The 17,755-nt window shown below is 40.5% G+C and overlaps 1 long non-coding RNA gene across 1 annotated transcript in view; it reads right to left on the reverse strand.

The window, feature by feature from the left end:
- Nucleotides 1–2,306: 2,306 nt before the first annotated feature.
- The window catches only part of LOC121284290, a 31,876-nt gene continuing 16,427 nt past the window's right edge, over nucleotides 2,307–17,755 (reverse strand). The window contains exons 2-3 of the long non-coding RNA XR_005944461.1: nucleotides 14,730–14,858; nucleotides 2,307–2,544 (exon numbers count right to left, since the gene is read on the reverse strand). This is a non-coding gene — a long non-coding RNA (uncharacterized LOC121284290). The remainder of the gene's footprint in view (nucleotides 2,545–14,729; nucleotides 14,859–17,755) is intronic.

Consider the following 17,755-nt stretch of genomic DNA (forward strand, 5'->3'; position numbering starts at 1 on the left):
GATTGCTGAGGAGACGCTTATCGTTTTGTGCCTGAACTAACATTGGTGCTTGGTTGGATGGAGCTGTTTGGAAACTGCACGCTTCCGGCAATTGGCACCGTACGTTAGACATCCAGGAAGGCGCGTTCTTTCTGTAAAGAAGCCCATTGTTTTTTCTCCAAGCTTTGAGAGAAACTCCACCAACACGCGCAAAATCCGGATCAGTGCATTTATCCCGGTGTGCATTCCACAGAATGCATCCACATGCATTTCCGTACACACATCTAGACATCTGTAAATACACAGAAGACCTCGGTTACACATAGTGGTGCATGTTGTGTTGAATGTCCCTATGTGGATGGGTCTCAATCCTTGAATCACATTCCTACACGGTGAAGTAAAAGGCAAGGTTCTGATTGGCTCCCCGCCTGTCTATTTCCTATGAAGACATCCAAAGACTGGAGAGACTATAACAATTTAACACCCACTCCCCAAAAAGACTAAAGTAACATGCAAGAGAAAAAACCCGAACCTGCAGCAGAAATGACATTTAGTTGCAGCCCGAGTCAGATATCCAAGTTTTTTTAATGATTCACTGATTGTTCATTTGCCCCAATGGAAAGTCCATTCGAATCATCGGATCTCACAGAACACAAGGAGCTGGCCATTCGGCCCTCATGCCGGTGCTGGCTCTTTGACAGAGCTATCCAATTGGTCCCACTCCTGCTCTCTTCCCACAGCTCTGCAAAATTTCCACCTCAAGTTTTTAACTAATTTCCTTTTGCCAGTTACTGTTGAATCTGCTTTCAGGCACTGCATTCCAAATCACAACAACTCAGAATTTAAAAAATATCCCCACCTCCTCGTCATAGAGTTATACAGCACAGAAACCGACCCTTCGGCCCATCATGTCTGTACTGGCCATCAAGCACCTATCTATTCCAATCCCCTTTTCTAACACCTGGCTCATAGCCCTGTATGCTATGGCATTTCAAGTGCTCATCTAAATACTTCTTAAATGTTGTGAGGGTTCGTCTCTACTACCCCCTCAGGGAGTGTGTTCCAGAATCCAACCACCCTCTGGGTGAAAAAATGTTTCCTCAAATCCTCTCTAAACCTCCTGCCCCTTACCTTCAATCTATGCCCCCTGGTCATTGATACCTCCACTGAGGGGAAAAGTTTCTACCTATCTCCCCCCCCTCATAATTTTGTATACCTCCATCAGGTCCCCCCTTCAGCCTTCTCTGCTCTAAGGAAAACAACCCCAGCCAATCCAGTCTCTCTTCACAGCTGAAACGCTCCAGCCCAGGCAACATTCTGGAGAATCTCCTCTGCACCCTCTCCAGTGCAATCACATCCTTCCTATAATGTGGTGACCAGAACTGAACACAGTATTCCAGCTGTGGTGTAACAAGCTTTTTATACAGCTCCAACATAACCTCCCTGCTCTTATATTGTATGCCTCGGCTAATAAAGGCAAGTATCCCATACAACTTCTTAACCACCTTATCTACCTGTGCTGTTGCCTTCAGGGATATATGGACACATACACCAGGTCCCTCTGTACTTCCTAGGGTCCTACCATTCATCGTGTACTCCCTTGCCATGTTAGTCCTCCCAAAATGCATCACCTCACACTTCTCAGGATTAAATTCCATTTGCTACTGCTCTGCCCAATTTACCACTCCATCTATATCATCCTGCAATCTAAGGCTTTCCTGGTCTCTGGTTCTTTTGCCTATTACATTAATTATATGCCCTCTGATTATTGACCCCCATCCCCTACTACCAGTGAAACAGTTTCTCCCAATCTACTCTATCAAACGTCTTCATAATTTTGAACACCTATTAAATCTCTTTTTAAATCTCAGCTCTAAGGAGGACAATCCCAGCTCTATCCTACAACCCTGGTACCATTCTAGTAAATCTTTGCACCCTGTCCAAGGTCTTGACATCTTTCCTAAAGTGTGGCACCCAGAGCAGGACACAATACTCTTCCTGCTTCTATTTGTGAAATATTTCCTGACATTATTACAAATTTGTTGGTTTCAAGCTAATGGCTCAAAAATTGCCAACTGTTGAATGAACGGCACCCACTGTTGGTTGGCCTTGCTAGTTTCATCTCCAGGAATTTTTGTACAGTAAGTTGCGACAAGTGGGAGACTGAAATGGTGCAGCATCCTCTACAGAGCATCAGCGTCTTGTGTGAACAAGGCAGCAACTATGTATCTCCTAAACCAATCAAAATGAAGAATTGCTCTGGCTAGTGTAGAGCCTGAAGCAGAAAATCTAAGTTAGAATATTGAATTCAATGTTTAATCAGGTACAGAAAGCAAAATAACGGGAGGGAAAGAAAGATTAGTAAGGCCGGTCAGCTTAGATGGTTAGGTTGTGGTGCTTGATGGCACGGATGATGTGGGTTCAGTTCCCGTACTGGCTAAGGTAGTTTTTGGGGGCTGCTTCTTCTACTTGCCCCTTCATGATATGATGGCAGCATAGAAAAGTTGCTAGAGATAGAGATGTGAGAAGAGGCATGACTAGCAACCTTTTGGGCAACTGTAGAAACTGTATGAAGAGAGAGAAAGAAAGGTTAGATTAAGTTTAAAAACATTTTTCTTTTTAAATCTTCAACAATTAACAACTGAAGTAATGTGTCTCTACACTTATAAAAGTTAATTTTCAGGGCCAGAGAAGTTGATTGGCAGTAATTAACACATCATCCCAACAAAAGAGCCTCAGATTGAAATTACTTGACTTAATTTTCTGTGGCAACTTTAGTTCATACCTACCACGAATACAGGAATTGCACATTGTTCAATACATTTAAACCGTGAGCCAGAGAGCCAGATGCAATTTTTGCAAAATTAACGGCACAGTGCACATCTTGGACAGGAACTTCTCGATTCCCGTGTTTAATTGTGTATCCACTCCTTGTTTGCTGTTGATGTAGCATTTCTCATAAGTAACAGCAACTGCTATCAGCCTCACCCTTATTTTCATGGTGATCTTTAGACCAATATTATGATTTAATGTGAAAATATTTCTTCACTTTTTGCTTTCTCACTATTGGATCTTCCTCGCGATTGCACTCACAAGACCAAGTGTCGATTATAGGTGAAGCAGATTACAGGACAGCCAGTAATTAGATCAGAATACATAGATATAATGCAGTCCCTATTTCAAAGCTATATATTCATATTTTCATGTAATAGCTGATGTTATATTTAGTTAAATGTAATAGCTAAATTAAAACTATTGGCAGTTGAGAAGCAGAGTTGGTCAGAGTAGGCATTCTCAACTAGGGGTCCACAGCCTCCTAGGGGTCCAAAAGAAGGTTTCAAGAGGTCCACGAAAAATTACCAGAGAATGTGTAGAATGCGGGCCTTGCGCAATCTGCCTGCACCTATACATTAATGAAGAGTGAAACCTGTGCTTCAGTGCTATGACATTTGTTTCAGCTATTAGCCAGTAACTGAGCTTCAACACATCACTACATCCCTCACCCGAGCTGAATTTTATACAGAAAAAGGTAGCATGTTGTCCTCCAGGGGTCAGTGGAATTTTTTATTACACAAAGGGGCGGGCTAAGAAGCAAAAGATTGGGAAGTCCTGGGTAAGAGAATATCTCTGTGGCGTAGGCTTGAGGAAGTAAAACCTTGGCACCCCAAGCATAGGATGTAATTAGAAAGTGACATCTTTATAGAGGTTGTTTTGCATAGGAATGTTGACATAGTGATTTATAATGGAAAAATCTGATACAAAAGTGGACTAATAGAAGTGTAACAGAAGGTAAGGCTTTCTACACAATAAATATTTGCAAGTGTAAGATTTTTAATAAATAATATGTGCTGTATCCTTATACACTATAATCTCTCCAGTCCAGAAATCTGAAATCCAGAAACACCAGTTGTCCAGAAATATTTTGAGTAGACACAAGCAATTCATGGACTTGCCATTCAATTGTTCAGCTGCAGCAACAATTCAAGAAGGCATGGGTTCATCTGATCTTCAGACTGAGGGTAGAAAATGGCAGATGATGGCAGGAAACATAGGATATTTATAAAAAATATACTTTGGGATCAATATTCTGCAGTGGAATTTGAACCCTCAACGTTTTGACTCAGATGAAAAAGGAATGTATTATGATCTTAATACAAGTAACAATGAGCAATCCTTCCTCTTGTGTTCTTAATTTTGTTTTTCCCTATTTCAAGCATATGATTAATGAGCAGGGATATTGCCTCTTGTAAAATAGTATTAGGTACATTTCTACAGATTAAAACATTGGGAAAGGAATGTAACTGCTAGTGTGATGTTAATCTGAGAGGATTAGTTTAAAGTCATGGATTTTTAAATAGTGCACAGTTTTTTCATTATTTGTAATACATAAATTAAAAGATATGCCAAGGTGTTGCTCATCTTGTCACAGAATTAACTCTATTACACCATTGTGTGTGTGTGTTTGTGGGGGGGGGGGGGTTCCATTTCTGATTTATAATTAGAAAAAAATTCATGGAATTTCCATTACTATTACCACACCAAATATGCAAAGGGGTAAAAAGAGCAAAACGTATATGGTTAAACAACTTTTGAGACAAAATTTTTGATGTTGGTTGCCATGTACTTCAAATTAAATTAAATCCACATATTCATGTGAAAGACATTTAAATGTTGAAAAGTATTTAGATGTTTACTGAAGTGATTGCACAAATAGCTGCTCCTTCAACATGTACTGACAATGTTACTGCAACTAGTAATGCAGCCGAGCTGCAGCATACAAGATAAAAGAGAGACATAGAGTTTGCATTGATATTGCATTTATCATGATCTCAGGATGCCCCAACAAGCTTTACAGCCAGTGAGGTACTTTTGAATTGTAGTCCATAATCTAGGCTGACACTGCAATATGGGAAGCATAGCAAGATGTTTGTGCACAGCAAGCTCCCATATATGATAATGACCAGATCTTCATTTTATTTAGTGACATTGTTTGAGAGTTAAATATTGACCAATAAACAATGAAGAACTCCCCTGCTCTTCTTCAAAATAGCGTGGTGGGATCTTTTACATCCAGCTGAGAGGGCAGACATGTTTTAACACTTCATTCAAAAGATTGCTCCTCTATGGTTTCATGGCTTTTAATTCCAGATTTTAATTGAATTCAAAACCCACCGAACCCCGGTCCCCAGAGCATTACCCCGGGTCTCTGGATTACTAATCCAGTGACAATACCACTACGCCATCACCTCCCCTATTAGCATCATGTACACTTTATAGATTAAAACACTGAAAATGGTGTACAGATTGGGGAAGGAATGTAACCGGTGTTGTGGTGTTAATCTATGGAGATATAATAATCTCAGATCTTTCAAATATTATGCAGCATATTTGAGGTAATCCACTATTAAAAGGACCTAGTAATAGTGTCACCTACAGATATGAAAAGCAATAAATAATTTTGCATGTTATCATAAAAGTCAAAATAAAACAACTTTCTAAAAATTATATTATAGACTAGAAAATAAAACAAACGAGGGGTTGTAGTAATTCAGATTTGCAGTTCTGGTAATGCTCATAAATTATGCAAGTCCTGTAGTGCTGAAAACCTGAAATTAAAACAGAAAATGTTAGAAATGGTGAACATTTGAAGGGGGAAATTGGTTAACATTTGGAATGACTGATTGTTGAAGAGCTAGACTTAACATTTTAACCGTTCAGATGCTATTTGAGTGACAGCGTATTTCCAGCATTTTTGTTTTCATGGTTTGACGTTCATCCTTAAGATTATTTGCCTCAGTTGCTAACACTCTTATCCTGAAATCAAAACTTTGTGATGTTTAAGGATGCACTGCAGGATTTAAGTACTTGATCTATTAATGATAATTTAGTGCAGTATCGAGGCAAGGGCTGTATTAACAGAATCACTAGCTGCAAAATTTGGCTGCTTGGTGCCCCTGGTTCCTGATCTGCCATTTTCATCCTCATCGGTCTAGTTAACATCCTCTCTTAAACACACACACAGCTGAACATGCAATTCAGCAGCATGAGGGACCATCCCCTTCACTGATGCTATCTAAACAAATCATTAACAACTTGCAGGTTCAGCACTTACTACGTTCTACTGGTTCTTGCTGAGTTTGTGGAAGTACTGGGTCCTTGGAGGAGTTCAGAAAGGTTGCTCTAAAGTCTGCAGGGAGTGATGCTGCTCATGGGGAAGGAGTTGGCTGCAGTTGTAAGGGCTCTGAGATTGCCATTTCCTCCTAGTCATGGGGCAGCAACATCAAAGGGAGATGGAGCACAATCACCAAACAAGAGAAGCAGCCCACAGCAGTAGGAGAAGGTGGACTTCCAGGACCACTTGTCCTACCTCCACCTAATCCAGGAGCAATGTGTTCAATGATTACACTTCAAAAGTAATCCAATAGCTGTGAATTGTTTTACCATATCCTGAGGGCATGAATGGCATGATATAAATTCAAGTCCTTCTTTCTTAAAATAATTATTTGTTGATTCATGATCTTCAATCTGATTGTCACTGTGAAAGAGTGGATTTTACCCACTAGTTTATCATTTAGCTATAAACTGCATATCAATAATACTTCATCATAATGTATGGGTATTTAGTCCCAACATGAATGCAAAGACCTGCTTCTATACAGCTCCCTTCACAACTCAAGAAATCCCAAAGCGTTTTACAGCCAATGAGGTACTTTTTGAAATGTAGTCACTATTGTTGGAAACACAGCAACCAACCTGCACACAGCAAGCTCCCACTAACAATAATGTGATAATGACCAGATAATCTGTTTTTAGGTATTGCTTAAGGAATAAATATTGGACAAGATATGAAGGAGAATTCTCCTATTCTTCTTCGGAATAGAGGTATGCAATCTTATACGCCCATCCAAGAGGGCAGATGGGGCCTCAGATTAACATCGTGTCAAAAAGATGGCATCTCACTGTTGATTCATTTAATATTTTTCGTATTACTTTGGTCAAGCATACAACAAATGAATTTCAATATTATAGAATGAAGGTGATCCTGCAATCAACGTAAAGGACTCCTCAGCAAGTCAGTGACAGATTCCATTCCAGCAGTGGCACAGGGACTACATTGATGGATTCCATTTGTAATTGCTTCAGACCCAATGTAACAATGACTAATATTTAAGGAACAAATGTATGCTTTGTAACAGTTATACCTCCTTTCTGATGCAAAAACACAACAGGAAAAGCAGCCCAACCATGGCTAACAAAAGAAATTAAGGATAGTATAGGTCTAAAGAGGAGTCATATAAAGTTGCTAGACTCAAGCTTGAGGATTTGGAGCAGGTTAGAATTCAGCAAAGGAGGACCAAGAGATTGATTAAGAGGGGAAAAATAGAGTATGAAAGTAAATGTGCAAGGAACATAAAAGCAGATTGTAAAAACTTCTATAAGTATGCAAATAGAAAAAGATTAGTGAAGATAAATGTAGGTCCCTTACAGTCTGAACTGAAAGAATTTATAATAGAAAACAAGGAAATGGCACAGCAATTAAACAACTACTTCAGTTATGTCTTCATGGAGGAAAACACAAATAGCTTCTCAGAAAGACTAGGGAACCAAGGGTCTAGTGAGAAGGAGGAATTGAAGGAACTTAGTATTATCAAAACAATAATGCTGAGAAAATAAATGGAACTGAAAGCTGATAAATCCCCAGGGTCCGATAATCTACATCCCAGTGTACTAAAGGAAGTGGCCATGGAAATAGTGAACGCATTGGTTGTCATTTTCCAAAATTCTGTAGATCGTGGAATAGTCCAGGCAGATTGGAGGGTGGCAAATGTAACCCCACTATTTAAAAAAAGGGAGAGAGAAAACAGTGAATTACAGACCAGTTAGCCTAACCTCAGTAGGGAAAATGCTAGAGTCTATTATAAAGGATGTAATAACAGGACACTTAGAAAATATCAACGGGATTAGACAAAGTCAACATGGATTTATGAAAGGGAGATCATGTTCGACAAACCTACTGGAGTTCTTTGAGGACGTAACCAGCAGAATAGATAAGGGCGAGCCCGTGGATGTGGTGTATTTGGATTTTCAGAAGGCTTTTGATAAAGTCCCACATAAGAGGTTAGTGTGTAAAATTAAAGCATGTGGGATTGGGGGTAATATATTGGCATGGATTGAGAATTGATTAGCAGACAGGAAACAGAGAGTAGGAATAAATGGGTCTTTTTCAGAGTGGCAGGCGGAGACTAATGGAGTACCACAGGAATCAGTGCTTGGACCCCAGCTATTCACAACATATATCAATGATTTGGATTAGGAAACCAAATGTAATATTTCAAAATTTGCTGATGACACAAAACTTGGTGGGAATGTGAGCGATAAGGAGGGTGTTGAGGCTTCATGGCAATTTAGACAGGTTGTGAGTGGACAAATAAATGGCAGATGCAATATAACATAAATAAGTGTGAAGTTATCCACTTCATTAGGAAAAACAGAATGGCAGAGGATTACTTAAATTGTGATAGACTGAGAAAAGTTGATATACAAAGGGACCCGTGTGTCCTTGTACACCAATCACTGAAAGCAAGCATGCAGATGCAGCAAGCAGTTAAGATGACAAATGGTATGTTGGCCTTCATTGTGAGAGGACTTCAGTATATGATGCAGCTTGCCATGAAGAGATATTAATGTGTATAATGTTATTGGAAATTATTTTTAAATTGGACTTGTAGTAGGGTCTGTGTTTTTGTGTGTGTATATGTGTGTGTCTATGTGTGCCTTAATTGGATTAAAGCCAGCTAATCTGGGTGCTTTGATGTATAGTTGTTTGAGATGTTAATTAGATAAATGTGAGGAGTAAAAGTTAAAAGTGCAATTTGCATTTGTTGAATAAACAATTCAAGACTGCGGGTAAAATTTTGCACCTAGCAAGAAGCCAAACAATGTGTTTAATTTTTCAGCTTATTACTAAAATTGGTGCTATGAAAGGGGTTTTATTGTTAGAAGAGATGAAGTTCAAATGAACAAGTGATACAATGGAAAATTTACAATCAAAGGGAAATCTAGGTATATAAAGAAAGGAGTTTGTGTGTGTGTAAGGTAGAAGCATTTAAGACCTAACCAGCCTATACACTTACAACCAAAAAAGGAACCTCATTTGGAATTCTAAAGGTCAAATGTACTTTGCCCAGTGTCTGTTTAAAGTCCATGGGTTACTGTAGTCTTAGTGGAGATTTACCTGGGGGGTGATTAATTTGGGGATTCGTTTAAAAGTTATTATGGTAGTAATTTGTAGATATATGTATGTGTTTAATTATTGTTAAATTAATAAATGTTTAATTTAGTTTTATAAAATACTCTTGAGGCTTAATAGTCTTATTACTGAATTCAGAGCTGCATCTCAACATACCAATTGAAACTATAGGTTATGACAGTTGTTCAAGTTTCCCTCTGGGATTTAAACAGCTCAGCCTTTACCAACTGCTGTGTCATAACAAGCTGTACAGGGCCTTGGTGAGACCACACCTGTGTGCAGCTTACCAAAGAAGGGATATACTTGACATACAGGGATTGCAGCAAAGGTTTACCAGACTGATTCCAGGGATGGCAGGGTTGGTCTTATGAGGAGAGATTGGGCTGACTAGGTCTGTATTCACTAGAGCTTAGGAGAATGAGAGGAGATCTCACTGAAACATATAAAATTCTGACAGGGATGGACAGACTGCAGGTATGCAGGATGCAGGGATGATATTTCCTCTGGCTGGGGGAGTCTAGAACAAGGGGTCACAGTCTCGATATGGGGTAGATCATTCAGGACTGAGATGAGGAGAAACTTATTCACTCAAAGGGTGGTGAACCTGTGGAATTCTCTACCACAGAAGGCTGTGGAGGCCAAGTCACTGAATATATTTAAGCAAGAAATAGATAGATTTCTGGGCTCTAAAAGTGTCAAGGGGAAAGCACAGGAGTACAGCGTTGAGGTAGAGGATCAGTCATGATCATATTGAATGGCGGCACAGACTCAAAGGGCCGAATGACCTACACCTACTTCTATTTCCTATGTTTCTATGTAAAAACATTTTACCTCAAGGATAATGCTGAAAAAACATATACATGTAATGAAATTACTAATATGTCCAGAGTATAATGAACCATGATTAAAGTAGAAATTGTATAGATGGTGGGTACTGTGCAGAAGTAAAACTGGAATTTCCTCCACTATCGATCAGTAAGTATGGGGGACTGCAGTGACAATGGCAGGAGAATGGGGTGCTAATGCTGCTTTCCGGACCTGACTGAGATTTCTCATTCCAGCTCCACTGGGGTAATGTGTGCACACTCACCACTCCTGCTACATCAGGAATCTCAGCAATAATAGGAAAACCAGTCCATTCAACCCCTCAAGCCTGCTCTGTCATTTAATTAGATCACGGCTGACCTGTACCTCAATTCCATTTGCCCTCCCTTGCTCCATATCCCTCGATACCCTTACCCAACACAAATCCATCGATCTCAGTCTTGAAAGTTTCAAATTCTCCTCCAGTGTCCAAAGCCTTTTGGATGAGAGAGTTCCACATCTCATTTACACTTTGGCTGGTATTTTTTGCGGAGGCCACACCCACCAACTAAAAGTCAAAGGAGGGTCTACCTCCACTGGCCCTGGAGGCCATCGCCAGATTTTACAGTCATCAGGCAGTTAACTAACTGAGGTTGTGGCTTCCGCCCCCACATGGGAGGGTGCCCCACCTCCAAGAGCTATCGGGCAATCAGAGGGCTGACAACAATCTTGTCCCACCAGGAGCAGTGGTCACTGGGGAAACTGCAGTAAGTCAGGGGCCAGGAGCAGCGCTGGAGGTGGGGGGCCTTTTGCTTCTGGGGGTCTGTGCCATTGGGCACAGGGTACCTGAATAGGAGGGACTCTCTCCCAACTGGCAGCTTCGCTATTTAGTGGGGCACCCATAAAATACCAACAGTGGCAGGAGGAAGCCCTTAAGTGGCCATTAATTGGTAAAAATCCTAGCAGAGGTGGATAGGTGACAGGCTCGGTGTTCCCCACTATCCTACCTGATTTTACAGGGGGTGGGGAGTGTAAAGTTTCTGCTTTTTTTTCCTTTTCCTCTTAAATGGCATACAGTGGCCCTAATTTTAAGGTTATGCTCCTTGAATCTGGATTTCTTCCATCTAGTTACTATTGAGATGTAGGTCAACAAATATCTGCTTCAGAGGAAAGGACAACAATAAATAGCACTTAAATCTGTCTGCACTTGAAATATAATGATAACCTTTAGGATGCAGACCCAATGCTTGAATGAAAACTACTTAATATCACAAACTAAATTAAAGATTCTAACCCCAGGGTGTAATAACATATACTGCAAAACAATAGATGGTTGGTTACAAAATGTCCCAGTAGATTTGCATCGTATTATTGGGTCTGCCAGTGTTTCACTTTAATCAATATTACTTTTATATTTCTGAGTACTCCTTCAGTGAAGTAATTGTGATTCAAAAGTAGCACCAAATGTTGCCATTTATTATTAATGGGTGTCTCAGACAGGCACATACCAGTAAAGAGAAACTGTGGATCTGTATAGAGATTGGTGGGGAGTGATGAAATTGGAATTATTCACTCCTAATGTCTGAGATGCACAATCACTACTAATGTCTGAGATGTACAATGTATGGTTGTGTATTATTCCTGGTTATAGTCACAGGCTCTAGGACAGAAGATATCATAGAATGATACAGCACAGAGGGAGCCATTTGGCCTATCATGCCTGTGCCAGTTCTTTGAAAGAGTGTGGGCAGTATTTTCCACACTGGGGCTGAGTAGCAGTGGGTCAGATTATTCCAACACCTTTTCCTGAGTTGGAAGTCAGTAGCCATACAGATCTAACTCCTCCTGACAGGATCTCTCATTAGCAGGGAGCCTACCATAGCTCAAGTGGTGAATGATACGGTGATGCAGATGTGGACCAAAAGAGATACAGATGAACTTCAATGAGGGAGAAAAGCCCTCAAGAAGAATGGAGTTGCTTCCTCAGCAAAGCCAAGTGCTAGAGCCAAATGGGAGACAGAGGAGGCTCATACCATGCACTTTGATAGGGTAACTAGGTAGAAACTGTTTCCTCTGGTATGGGGTGTGAGGGAGTTCAGAACCAGGGAACAGAACCTTAAATTGGAACCAGGCCGCAGACCGTTCAAGGATGATGTCAGGAAGCACTTCCTCATAGAATAGGAGTGTGAAAATCTGGAACTCCTACAAAAAGCCATTGAGGCTTGAGTTGGCAGGGGGGGTGGTGGTGGGTGTTGGGGGTATTAAGAGTTACTGAACCAAGGCAGGTGAATGAATTTAAGACAGAGTTCAGCCATGAGCTAACTGAATGGTGGGAAACAGCCAAGGGGCTGAATGGCCGCCACCTGTTCCTGAATAACTGATTCAAGGTGCTGACTGGCTCCACTTGTCCCTACATAACAGGTTTGAGGGGCTAAAAGGCCTCCACATGTTCCTGTATATTGGCCTCAAGTGGTTGAATGGTCTCCTTTTGTTCTTGAGTAACAGGCTGGAGAGCTGAATGGCCTCGTCCTATTCCTGGGTAATAGGCTCGAGGGCTGAATGACCTCCACCTGTTTCTAGGTTTCTTTTTCTTCCACTTGGGCATGAATATGAAAAAAGAATTGCAAGTAATACGTGTACAGCGTCTGCATGACAAAATGTGGTACAATTATATTCAATCATTTGGAACTGTATCTCTCATTCTGTAACAAATCCACTGAAGTAACAGTGGAAATCTAAAAGCCCTCAAGAGCGGGAGTCCTGAGGGAGTGCTGCAATGTCAGAGAGGCAGTACTGATTAAGCGCCGCATTGCCGGAGGGACAATTACTGAGTGAGCACTGCACTGTCAAAGGGGAAGTACTGTTGGAAGCTACTACCTGAGCTACTACCTACCTGCTCAGGTACATGTAAAGGTTCCCACAGCAATATTTTAAAGACAGTTTCATCGCACTGAGACTGAGATCCATCATTCAGAGACTGAGCTCCATCATTATGAGACTGAGATTCATCGCACTGAGACTGAGATCCATGATGCTGAGACTGAGATCCATCTTGCTGAGATAGGGAGACCTTCTCAATGTCCTGACCATAACATTAGTGCAGCCACTGAAATAAACCAACTTGTTCCTTATTGACCAAAAATCGTCAATTACATATGTCTAGTAACCGACACTTGCAAGACTGAGAATAAAACTAAAACTTTGTTATTACATAGTATTTATAGCACAGAAACAAGCTATTCTGCCTATACTCCACAGGAGCCTCCTCCCCCAACTCTACTTTGTCTCACCTTTTCTTTTCTGGGGAAGAAAAGCCCCAACCTGTTCAATCTTTTTGATTGTTATAACCTCTCAGTTCTGGTATCTTCTTGATGCATCTTTTTTTGCACCTTCTCCAGTGCCTCTATATCCTCTTTATAATATGGGGACCAGACAAATTATATCCTAACTTCCATTACTTTCTAGGAGAGCCATTCAAAAATGATACTGCAAATCATATAATCATAGTATCAAGAAAGTTTCTAATAAAAAGAAATTGCTTATTTTTCCAGATTTATGAATTAAGGTAAGGTCATTAATCAGTTTGTTCATTTAGTTTTAAGTCAGCATTGTAATTGGTAACCAGGGTAAAGCTCTGGGGATCTGGGTTCAAATCCCACCACAACAGATGATGAAATTTGAATTCAATAAAAAAACCTGGAATTAAAAGTCTGATGATGACCACAAAACCATTGCCAATTGTCATAAAAACCCATCTGGTTCACTAATGTCCTTAGGAAATGAAACCTGCCACCCTTACCTGGTCTGGCCTACATGTAACTCCAGACCCACAGCTTAACTGCCCTGTGAAATGGCCCAGGAAGCCACTCAGTTCAAGTGGCAATTAGGGATGGGCAACAAATGCTGGCCTTGCCAGCGACGCCCACATCCCAGGAAAGAATAAAAAAACAAATGGCAAGATTAAAATTTCCTAAATAAATAAGTTTTTAACCTCGACAAATTTTTACAGCATTACTAATTAAGCAAGGCTACCAAATTAACTTGACCATGGCTACTCCCTTGCTCTCCAGAAAAGGGCATTTGTCTGTAAATATTTTACGCAGGAAACCTGTCCTAGCCACCTTGATGGTACAGCCAGCTCCTTCAAACAGATAATATTGATTAAAGTCATCTTCTGACTTATTCAAAAAATGCCTGCACCTTGTAAATCCACCAACATGATATAAAGCCTACATCTTCTGCCAAGACACGGAGCTTTTATTCAATCTACTCAGCTCATGTTCTCAGAACAACTAATGTAAACATCTCGTGTACATGCGCAGGCTTGTTAGTTTGGGGAAATACAAAATAATGTTTACTTCCGCAGCACAGTACAAAATCTTGTTCTAGGTTCCCCTGCAAGTCACACACCATCCTGACATTGAAATATATCAACCCTTCCTTCATCATTGCTGGGTTACGTGCTGAAACTCCCTAACAGTGCCCTGGATGTGCCTATACCACATGGACAGTAACGGTTCAAGAAGGCAGTTCACCATCACCACCTTAAAGGCAATTATGGATGGGCAATAAATGCCGGTCTTGCCAGTGACACCCACATCCCGGACTGAATACATTAAATAGATATCATTGGGAAAACTAATACGGTAAAAGCATGGATGTAATTGTGACATTGTGAAGAAAATCTTCCACTTACATGTTCACCAATTGAACCCAGTGACCCACTGTAAAAGAAATATTAATATCCACAGTTTAGTCACAGAAAACTCAAGGGTTTTCATCTCATTGTTTTCAGCAGCCAAGTCTATTTCCTCCTGAGATATTCCTGTAATATATAGGAAAGTGAAGAAATTAGTTTAATTCTGCAGATACCTTGGAATCAAATGTGGGAAGGTTGTCTAGAAAGGCACACCCTGAGGTGAATTAGAAACTTGTATTTACAGAATCACAGAATTGTTACAATGCAGAGGATGCCATTTGGCCCATCGTATCTACACTGTCTCTCTGAATGAGTAATTCACTTAGTACCATTCTCCCTGTTCTCTCCATCACCCTGCACATTCCAGATAACAGTCTAATTCCCTTTAGAGTGCTACAGTTTAAACTGCCTCCACCACACTCTTAGGCAGTGCATTTCAGACCTCAACCACTCACTGCATGAAAAAGATTTTCCTCATGTCACCATTGCTTCTTTCACCAATTACTTTAAATCTTTGACCTCTTGTTCTCAATCCTTTTACGAATGAGAACAGTTCCTCCCTATCTTCTCTGTCCATCCCTCATGATTTTGAATACCTCTATTAAATCCCCTCTTGGTCTTCTTTTCTCCAAGGAAAATAGTCCTAATTTCTCCAATCTATCTTCATAAGAGAAGTTCCTCATCCCTGGTATCATTCTTGTGAATCTTTTCTGCACTCTCTCCAATGCCTTCACATCCTTCCTGAATTGCAGTGCCCAGGACTGGATTCAGTACTCCAGCTGAGGCCAAACTAGTTATTATTCAAGTTCAACATAACCTCCTTGCTCTTGTACCCTATGCCCTTGTTAATAAAGCCTAGGATACTGTATGCTTTATTAACTGTTCTCTCAACCTGTCCTGCCACCTTCAGTGACTTATACACCCAGGTCCCCCTGCTCCTGCATCTCTGTTTAGAGTTGCACCCTTTATTTTATATTGGCTCTTCATGTTGTTCCTACCAAAATGAATCACTTCACATTTCTCTGCATTGAACTTCATCTGCCACCTGTGCACCCATTCCACCAACTTGGCTATGTCCATTTGAAGTTCTACACTATTCTCTTCACAATCCATAATGCTTCCAAGTTTTGTATCATCTGCAAACTTTGAAATTGTGCCTTCTACACCATGGTCTAGCCCACCAATATACATTCTCTCAAATATAGAAAATTAGGGGCTGATCTAATTGAAATGTTAAAGGTGATTAAAGGGGTTGATTGAATAAAGACAAAAACTATTTCCTCTGGTGGTGGGGCAGGGAGACCAGAACAAGGGGCCAGAACCAGGCTGTTCAGGGGTAATGCCAGGAAGTACTTCTTCACACAAAGACGCTTGGAAATCTGGAACTCTCTTCCCCAAAAAGCTGCTGAGGCTGGGGGGTCAATTGAAAATTTCAAAACAGATTGACAGATATTTGTGGATGAGGGTACTAAAGGTTATGGAACGAAGGCAGGTAGGTGGAGTTAAGCTACATGATCTAACTGAATGACAGAACAGGCTAGAGGGGTTGAAAGGCCTCCTTCTGTTCCTATGACAAATATGTAAATTGTGCACAAAGGAATTTGTTATTTGTGAACGCACTGACCTGGAGATATGACCAGACCCTTTATCCAACCCATGCATACTCTCCCACTAGCATTCTACAAAAGGCTGGGATGCTAATAATGTTTGTTTTTCCATCTCTTCAGGGTGGCAAACCATATTTAACATAAATAAAACAATTAAAAACACAGAAATGCTAGCAGCCTGAAATATAAATAGAAAATACTGGTGACATACAGCACTTGGTCTCCCATCTGATGAAGTGAATTAAAGCAAGTCATCTTTAATGTAACAATTTGAAATGATTAAATTCAAAAGTTAGGGCTAAATGTAACAGATGTGTTCAAAATCACAAAGGCTTTTGACAGAATAATTAAGGACAAACTGTTTCCACTGGCAGGAGGGTGGATAACCAGAGGACACAGATTTAAGGTAATCAGTAGCCAGCAGGGAGATGAGTTGTTTTTTACACAGTGAGTTGTGATCTGGAATTCACTGCCTGAAAGAGTGATGGAAGCTGATTCAACAATAATTTTCAAAAGGGAATTGGATAAATACTTGAAAGGGAGATCTGTTGCGGCTCCTTGTGATTTTCCCAGCTTCTCCCTACCTCCTAGCTCTCCTCGCGAGGGCCGACTCAGATTTTTGTTTTCCCTGTGTCCTTAATGGGAGCTTTATTTTCATGGTAGCAATTGAAAAGTTATATTAATGGTTTCTGTTCATTAATACTTGAATCTGTATCAATTCATGATTCCTTAGACCCCCCCTCCCTCCGACCCCTCGCCCTTTCAGGTGCGTCAATGGTTTCTACGTCTTCACACACATCATCTTGCAGGATGGCGGAGAAGTGACTGACTTGTGGAACTAAATAAACTTTCCAAAGGCAATGGAATCAATGTTTTTTCATGACAGTGAACTGATAGTTTCTCACTATCTACCTTTTTCCACTGGTGGGGAATCCAGGACAAAAGAACACAAGTTAAAATCAGAGTCAGACCATTCAGGAGAGAAGGTAGGAAACACTTCTTCATGCAAGGAGTGGTAGAAGTGTGGAACTCCCTCCCACATAAAGCAGTAGCTGCTGGCTCAATTAATAATTTAAAATCTGAGGTCAATAGATTTTCCTAGACAAGGGTATTAAAGGGATATGGAGTCAAGGCAGATGAATGGAGTCAAGGTAGATGGATGGAGTTAATATACAGATCATGGGTGCTTCTGACAAAATAAGACCAATCGCTTCTTGACCAAGTACATGATCTCACTGAATTGTGGAACAGGCTTGCGGGGCTGAATGGCCTCCTATTATGTTTCTGAGAGTGAAAATTAATGATGTAGTAATGGAGAATTCTAACTTATTACTGTGACATTTAAAAAACGATTTCTGCTGGTCAAACCGAGGTTAAGGAGCTAAGAGCATTTTAATACAGAGATAAAAGCAAAAA

This window comes from Carcharodon carcharias, chromosome 11 (assembly GCF_017639515.1).
Source record: "Carcharodon carcharias isolate sCarCar2 chromosome 11, sCarCar2.pri, whole genome shotgun sequence".
Lineage (NCBI taxonomy): Eukaryota > Metazoa > Chordata > Chondrichthyes > Lamniformes > Lamnidae > Carcharodon > Carcharodon carcharias.